At 35.4% G+C, this 9,257-nt stretch overlaps 1 long non-coding RNA gene across 1 annotated transcript; it reads left to right on the top strand.

Moving 5' to 3' along the window:
• The first annotated feature begins 4,692 nt into the window (after window positions 1-4,692).
• Window positions 4,693-7,371, top strand: LOC132184459 (uncharacterized). Its single transcript, XR_009440564.1, has 2 exons — window positions 4,693-4,969; window positions 5,534-7,371. It is a non-coding gene; the product is annotated as an uncharacterized LOC132184459 (long non-coding RNA).
• Window positions 7,372-9,257: the final 1,886 nt, after the last annotated feature.

The following is a 9,257-nucleotide window of genomic DNA, read 5'->3' as shown; positions in this document are numbered from 1 at the left end:
CACCCTTTCTTCTTCAAAACTTCATAGCCCTCTAGAAGGATGTTTCGCCATCTTTTGTAAACTTGCTTGCTTCATCGGATCTTCTTAGGAAAGTGGTTCCTAAATTTGTGTGCTTGTGTGCATAAGTCCTTGAATATCTTGACATAAGATGGCTCTTGATGTGTCTCAAGAGGAACAGTGATGCAGGCAGGAGCTTTAGTACTCACTTCTATGTCACTGGACAGATTAGGATCTGTTTGGAGCTCACTGTTCTCATGGTGCTCAATTTGCTCTGTGTGCTCAACTTGCTCTTCTTTTTCTTCCTCCTCAATGTTATCCATGATTTCCTCACTCCCAAGCGCGGTGGTGGCTTGGGCATGCTCATGATAAGAATTTTCATAATCATCCTCATCAATCATGTAATGCCTTTCAGTCATCAATTGATTTTGAAACTCTTCTTCCTCTATTCTGTTGAATTCAGCAACTAGATGACCGATCTGTCCTTCCAACTTTGACATAGCTTGATGAGTGAAGTTTTTAAGCTCTTGTATGGCTTGGGAGTTGGAATTCTTGAGCTCTTGTATAGCTTGATTATTGCTCATGTTAGTATTCTCCATATCTTGCATGTTCTTATCAATTGATTGCATGAATACTTTCATCATGTCTTCCAGTGATGACTGTGGTGTAGGCTGTGGCATTTGAGTAATGGATTGATCTGCAAGTGGTTGAGCTTGGTGATCAAATTGCGGATATTCTGAATGGTGCAATTCATCAAATTGGTAAGCATAATTTCCTGTTGCTTGAGCTGACCATGAGAAATTAGATTGATTATTCTATCCCGGGGTGTAAAAATTGAAATTTGATTCAAACCCTGAGGTGGAGATATTAGTGTTCATTTGTTCATATGGAAAATCAGAAACTTGTCCCTAGTGTGGACAATTACTAGAACTATGATAAGGATTGGAGCAGTATGAACATGGCTTATACATGTAAAATTTTGGAGGGTAGTTAGTAGGAGTTAGTGTCCTATAACTAGGAGATGCATTAAAATCATTAAAATGAAAATTCATGCTTCCCCCTCACTTTTTAGCACATAAAACATTAACAATTTTTTTTTTATATATATATATTTTTAAAGAAAATAAACTAAAAAAACAACTAACACAATAAAATTAAAAAAAAATTAAAACTAAAATTTAAAAACTCACAAAAGGACTAAAAATAAATTTTTGGCAAAGATCTACGGAACTGCTGCCTTCACTGTGAATGCGCTCAATCACGCTGATGTGCGCTCGATCACATTTGAGTGAAGATGTGGCAGTTAACTAGCACAGGTGCACTTGAGCTTGCTGTCTTGGCCTCGAGTGCGCTCGATCGCACTAGCAGGGGTGTGCGGAAGGCGCTGCGGTAGAACTGTAAAACAAGCCAAACAAAACAAAAAAACAACCAAAAAAATCTTCTTTATATATAACACGAATAAAACGAAACAAATTGCAGAAAAATAAAATCCTAATCATAACTAGTAGATGAATAAAATTAATTTAGAAAGAAATTGGTTTCAAAAATAAACAATTTCCAACAACGGCACCAAAAACTTGTTGTGCAAATTTTAATCTAGTCGCAAGTACATGAATCGTTTGTAGTTTAATGGATTGCAAGTGCGAGGTCGAACCCACAGAGAATTGTATTTTTTAAAGAGCAATTTAAATCTAAACTAATTAAATTCTAACCTAGTTCCAAAAGGGTTTTGATTTTGGTTTTAAAAATTGAAAGACAAACATAAACTAATTAAAATAAACTAAGAGATAAAATACTAAGGTTTGAGAATTCACACTCACCGAATCATAACAACATACTTCCATATTTATCAATATTAATCTAAAGCTCTCACAATTAAAATCTTAGATATGTTTTACTATACTTCAAACAATTAATCAAAACTATCTCATGTATCCATTCATTGCACAAATCACAAGAGGAATTCAATATCAATTAAATCTTCAGATGTATTCGTAAATCACAAAAGATATCTAATCTTAATTGAAACTCTAAATGTATCCGTAGAACAAATCATAAGGGATATCCAATTATTTAGGCAAATAAAATCTAACAATCAATTATGTGAAATTATCTTAAATCATCAAGTGTATCCTTGAATCACAAAAAATATCCAAGAATCACTCCACACATTGAAAAGAAGTAAAACAATTGAAATATTAAATCCAATAAAATCAGATAAATAAAGACTTACATGAAAGTATTGATGTTCTTCATCGGTGAGGCTTCATCCCCAACCTTAGTTGAAAATTTAGCTCCTCATAAAAATAAAACCTAAACTAAAAAGAGAAAAACTGTAGAATTTTGCTCTCTGACATTCTATATCTTTTCTTAAATGCAAAGAAGTCTATTTATAGGCTTAGGGAAGTCCTAGAAGCCCTATTTAACCTAGATAATTCGGAGGTCTGTCTCCCAGTCAAAATAGAAGTCTGAAATCGGAATAGGATTCGTCCAAATTTGTGTCCTTTAATTTCGGTGCGATTTTGGCATAGTAACCGTCCTAATTAGGAAAATCATATTTCACAAAAAATTGTAGTATTTTGAGTTGACTTTCCAATGCCGCTTGAATAACTTCAATCCAATATTTGAGCAAAAAGTTATGGTCAAAATACTGAGACATGTGCAGAATCTGAATTTGAATCCAATCCGAAATTTTATCCAAGCTGAACTTTAATCAAATCGAATCTTTAATCGGATTTAACCTTTTCTTGGATTTGGTTAAACTTAACCACATCATCTAGGTCTTCTCAAATTATGCTTTCTTTTAAACTTTACATTTTTCCCTTTAAAGCTGTAGTTTTTCTTCAATGACCTGCAAAATACTAAAAACACAAAACTAACACAAAATATTAAACTACGACACATTGAAATGATTAACTAATGTAAATAAAGGGGTCCAAGTATGGAATATTTGGCACTTATCACTTATCTTACGGCTAACCCAGCTTTTCATTCGGGCACCAAACACATAGCCATTGATTATCATTTTGCTCGTGACAAAGTCGCCTCCAAACATCTTCAAGGTAAATTTTTGTCCAGCAAAGATCAACTAGTTGATGCTCTTACTAAGCCACTGGCAACTGCTCGGTTCTCTTCCTTAGTTTTCAACCTCAACGTGCGTCCCTTACCGTAGAGCTCTAGGGAGCGTGTAAGGACACAAGAAACCAAGAGTTTTACATCTACTCCTCTTCCTGTAACATCTACCTCACAAACTTCTTCTGCAGAAATAAATCCAGCTGTTACATCTTCCATTCACATTCCAACAGTTACAAAGGATTGAATAATGCGGTTGCCTTTTATGTTTTCAATAGTGCTGTTGTATTTCTTTAACAGCCAAGTGTCTTTATGTATGCCATGTGTTGTGCTTTTCTTTATATAAATGGAAAAGTCTGCATCGAATAGTGTGAGAGAAACAATTAAGTCTTCATACAGCTTAAATACATAATTGAAACACTTAAATTCATGAGCATTTGTGTTCGTTAATTGCATTACTAAGGGCAATTTTGTCTTTTCAATCAATTACGTCCTCAACACGTGTGGCATAAATGTTGGATAATTTTGATATTTCAAGTATCGAACACATGACCACTTTTTCATCTATTTTAACGTCTAATGCTTATAGAATGCGTTAATTTAATAGTGTAGATAACAAAGTAGTGATAGTTTAAGGAGTAAATGATGTTCCATAATCCTGTTGAAGAGGATTTTTTTTTTCTTTCTTTCTTCATGTTTGGGTTGAAAATTTGCTTTCACGTGATACAAAAGTAAAAAAAGTTTAAAAATTTTTATTAGTAAGTTTCCCATTCTCCGAACTTCCAGCCAATTTGGCAAATACTCCTTGAACTTCAAACTCTCTTACTTTACTCTCTTGAACTTTCAATTTCTATCATTTTTCCCCATCTGTTTCTTTTCACTGTTAAACCGACATTTTGTGCCCACTATACCCTCAACCAAAACTACATCGTTTTGGACTCTAAAACTATACCGTTTTGGGCTCCAAAACTACATCACCACCTAACCCAAAACGACGACGTTTTGAGCATTATATTAAAAAAAAAAAAAAAAAAAAAAAAAGACCAAGGCTGGAGCCACCCCTGGCTAGTTTGGGAGTGGTCGAACCACCCTTATAGGCATAAAAAGTCAAACCGTTTGATTTTAATGTTGAAAACTGACAGGGGGTCTAAAGTAAGAGCAAATTAAAGTTCAGAGGTCCAAAATAATAGATTTAAAAGTTGATAAAGACTTGGTCAAATTGACTAAAAGTTCATCGAGCAAATTGAAGTTTTCCAAAAAGTTATTTTGTTAATATTTTAACAACTTTTAAGTAAAACAAAGTAAAAAAAAAAAAATAGCAAACAGACAATTGGTTCTTATATTATCTCACCAACGGATTCGAATTTGGCACGTGGACCCAAGTTACTAAACACGTGTATGCGACTGCACAGTACTAGAGCAAATTAAAATATATTATTATAGAACATTAAGTGACGGACCAATAATGTGAGGCCACGCCACCATCTGATTTTCCTACCGACGCTTTCGCTGGCCCAGCGCCCAAAAAAGCATCAACAAGCCAGGGGTAGAAAGGTAGTTTCGAATCCTGCAATTACCATAGCAAAAGTGACCTTGAAAAGTCACACCGTGTCACTCTCTTAACAAAGCACAGAGAGAAAGAGAGAGAGATTCCAACAGAAGAGAGAGAGAGAGAGCGAGAGAGGGGGAGAGGGAGAGAGTAAGAGACGTACGGCAAAGGGGACTCTTCAGATTCCTGGTTTCAATCTGTTTCTCTCTCTTTGAACTCACTTTTCTCTCCCTATAAATGTATGCGATTTATGACTGGCGCTAAACGACAACTCAGCTCCAGCTGTGTTTTCTTTTCTATTTCTTTTCATGTTCAGATCTGTGTTCGTTGACACCAAAAATTTTTGTTCTGGTAAATGTTTGATCTGGGAGATACCCTTTTGATTAATGTTTTCTGTTTTCAAGTCTTGGTTTTTGTTGTCAGAAAAAAAAATTTTGAAAATTTTTTATTTGTGGTAGTTGGTGTATGTTTGTTTATTTGGCGGTTGGTATGGTGGGGGTGAAGTCACTGGAGGCAGCGGTTCATCGATCTCTTCCTGGGAATTTGTTGCAACACAAAACATGAATCGGTCGATAAACCTCTGCATCCAGCGCTCACCTCTCTCTCATAGTTTAGCATTTTTTTTTTGTTACTGTATACCATATTCTGTGTTTGGTTGCTGAGAAATTGAAGGGAAAATGATAAAAAAATTATGTTATCCTTTTACTAAGTGGTATACGCATATGTGCAGAAGGGGTGGGGAGGGTGGCTTTACTTGGTTGAGCCTTTTGTGTCCATTACACCATTTTTCAGTGACCACCAACCCATCTGTTCATTTTTGTTTATTATTCTTTTATGGATTGTAAACTATGGATTTATCTGTAGATCATCGATGCGTTTCTTTTGTGTTATAATATATTTTTGACTAATTTGCAGGTTTTCAGATGAATGAATTGTGGCTAGGAAGTGGCCTTTCCAGATGAGTGGTTTTTGAATGTGCTAATTTTATATAATATGTTTGTCATGATAATGCTTACTTTTATGATGATAACGACTATGTTAATCATATGAAGAAGAAAAAAAAAACATGTTTTTACATGATGATGATGACAGCAGCGGTGATTGTTTGACTTTTATCTTGTATTCATTTTTCTCATTTGGTAAAAGTAACGAATTTCTGGGAATTTCTTATTGTTTGTTCTTTAGCAAGTTGAACTTATTACTGTGCATGATTCTTGTTAAATGCATACTGGTTCAGAAACTTCTTTTTTTAAATGAGGGTCTGTCTGTCTTCTCTGTTCTTAATATAATTTCTATAGATTTTTACCCTGAATCAGTTGTTCATAAACTTCTTATGATGGAAAACTACAGCTATGGAAAATTATGTGAAAACATAATTATTGTTTTACATTTGTTGTGCTTCAAAATGTATAATATAATACATCCATTTTCTCAAAGTTTTCCATGATTCTCCCAAGACCAATCATTCCCATGTGTTTTGGTCCTAGTAAATCATTGAAGGAGATGAATGGAAGGTGGGAAGTGGGTACTCATTATTATGCTTACCCAAATTTATTGTCTAGTTTTAGCTTCATTTCATGGTGCCACTTTCTTGAGGTTCTAACTATGAACTTACAAAGGAGAAAAAAAAAAAACATATGAGAATTATTGGAATTAATTCAATGCCAATTATGTGTCATTTTCTTGAGCAGGTGGGTGTAAAGTTATTACTTGTTTTCTTTCTCTCATAAGGGGAACAGTATCTTTGAAAGGAGGATTTGAAGTGGCTATATGGAATTGAGGGAATCATAGTTGAGTACAAGTTGGCAGAGTATCTTCAATCTTAGAATGGAAATTAGTTAAAGTTGAAATAAATTCTACTACCCAGAATGTTGTCTTGGAACACAAGTATCTGCTAGAATAGTAGAGGGGAAAAGAATCTATGAAAACTACAGCATGCTGTGGACAATCCATTGTTTGGTTCTTTATGCTGATCCATTACTTGAAATTATCCAGCATGCCAACCTCATTATTCTCTTGTCATTCTAGTGGAATAATCATCATTTTGATTCCTTTCTTTTTTTTTTTTTTTTTTTGTTCTTCTGTTGTTACCATTGTAATTTGACTATATGGGCATCACCTTTTTTGTGCCAAGAAAAAGATCAGTCAACAAAACAAATGAAGCCCCAACTAAACTTTACCTTAAGAGTCCTCCAAGAAGACATCTCAATGGTAAATTTTCAACCCATCTAAGCCTATAATGAGGGGGTGAGCTTTGATTGTATGGAGTGGTACAATATCTGACCTCAGTAGATTCCCCATTTGAAAGCTTTGCGGCCAAAAAAGTTTAGCATATAATTTGTGTTTCTTTCTAGTTTTGACTAATGAGCCAAGAAAAAAAAAGAAAAAAAGAAAAAGGATATTCATGGTTTTAAACTTTTTTTCCTGAATAGTTGTAGAAAAGTTAGGCTGAGATGGTGATCATGAACTACCTTTGTCCCCATTCAAATGTTGTAATGGACCAAAATATCTGCAGATAATGAAGATGACATGATAGGGTTGGCGGTGACAACGTGGGATAATGTGTGCCTAAGAAAATGACCACTATGGCATGTTAAACATGACGGGAATGGCATCTTGTCATGTATATGATGGGCATGATGGGCACTTACAACATGTACAATTTGATTGTGTGCATAGTGTCGGGTTGTTTGCTCTCTTGGCCCCTAAATCTATTATTAGGTGGCACCTTTTATATACAATTCCTTTGCTCTCTCCTTGTGTGTAATTGGGATTTCAAATGCTTGTCTATTGAAGCTATTCACATCGCAGGTTGGAGCCTAGATGGGTTAAGCTTTGCCAAACGAATTTTAAATATTGAGCTAATACGGCAGCAACAAACAAAATTCAAAATATTGAGGCCAATCCATATTGGTCAAATTGAAAGATTGGCACTTGCAAAATAAAGAGAGCAACGTAGGGTCGGGAGGTAAAGGAGGTGGTCCCTAATGGGTGCTTCATGAGAGAAATATTCAATAGACGGAGTTTTGGGTAATGGAGGGCATACCTTTCTTTTGGGATTTGTAATCTTTTTATAAACTCTTTAGAGGCAGTCCCTGATAGGTGGTGCTTGTAGATTTTTTTGCCACATAGAGGGCTCATAGTTGTGCAATAGCTTATAGCTAATATTCTAAGGGGCAGGTGGCTCTTAGGCTTTACAACTTCTTGGTTGAGTGGACCCTTAGTTATTTATTTTCGTAACAGTTGCTCCTCAATCTTATGCTTAACCTGTCTATCGGGGTTATCTCTAGCCTTCAAATATTGAGCGTGGAGTATTGGCTTCAAATGTCTTTTAAGATTTTGACCTAAACTAGGGTTAAGAAAATCATTAATTCGGACCTAAGGGTTAATAAGGACAAGGTTTGGCATAAAAAAGGGAGGTAAAACTAGTTCTAGATTGACACTTGGGCCTGTGATCAATAACCCCAACCCTAGTGATCAATCACAAGGGTTCTCATAAACCCTGGAAAAATGATATAGGCACAATTTTTTGTCACAATCTTGCCTCAACGTTTCTCTTACGTAGTCATTTTTTAAAAAAATAAAAAAATACAAAATAATTTTTTTTTTGAAGCAATAACATCCTATGTAGTCCTTTTTTTAAAACAAATAATGGCGTTTAAATAATGCCGTTTGAGTAAACGGCATTAACAATCTAGTCAAAAATTAATTACCTACCACGAAGGACGAAAATGACATTAATTTATGCCATTTGCAAGGAAATGCCATAACTTAAATTAATGTTGCTTACTCTTCAAACGGCATTAATTTTATGCCATTTGAACAGTAAACATCATAAAATTTAATGTCCTTTATTTTTTAAACGGTTTCATTTTTAATTCCGTTTTAATAGTAAGTGACATTAAATTTTATGCTGTTTAAATAGTAAACGATATAAAATTTAATCCCGTTTGAACCATAAACGGCATTAATTAATAATGTAGATAAAAACATTTATTTTTTCCAGCTTCTCTTGTAAACCAACATGATACAATAAACCAGCCGATACACCTTCACTCTCCAACATTAACAAAAACAGTCTCAAGCCTTGTGAAACCCTAAACCCCCCTCTAGAGCGCCGCCACCTCAGGGGAGGAGGGATGCCCGTTGCCTGCATCCCTCCTCCCTTCCTTGCTTCCCGATTTTTGTTTTAGGTTTGTTTCTGTCTTTGGTGTTTTCTGTTCTGTTGTGCTTATGTTCTCTCTTGGTGGGTATTGCTTTTGGGGGTTTTCACTCAAACTCTCCCCCTCCCTGTTTGTTTGTGTGTGCCGCCGATCTCCTCCGCGCTCGCTTCGCTGCTCACCGCTCGCTGTTGGCTCTTTTCACGCGCCCCTCCCGCGCCAAGCTTTTTGTGCCACCTTCCACGCGGTTTCCGGTTAGCTCGCGATCAGCCTCCTCCGGCTGTCATGACCCGCTTTGAGTGTTTTTCGCATTTATTTTCCTGTTTTGTTGTTTTTTTGTTTTGTATTTCCTTTGAGTTCCCCTGTATTTGGTTTTATTTGCTGTAATTTATTTTCCTGCATTATTTTTATTGTTCCCTTTATTTCCCCGTATGGTTTTATTTATGCTTGTAATAAGGCTTTCTCCTCCTGCTTTGTTG

This window comes from Corylus avellana, chromosome ca6 (genome assembly GCF_901000735.1).
Source record: "Corylus avellana chromosome ca6, CavTom2PMs-1.0".
NCBI classification, from domain to species: domain Eukaryota; kingdom Viridiplantae; phylum Streptophyta; class Magnoliopsida; order Fagales; family Betulaceae; genus Corylus; species Corylus avellana.
Note: the sequence above shows the minus strand (reverse complement) of the source record. Positions and strands in the feature narration are given on the sequence as shown.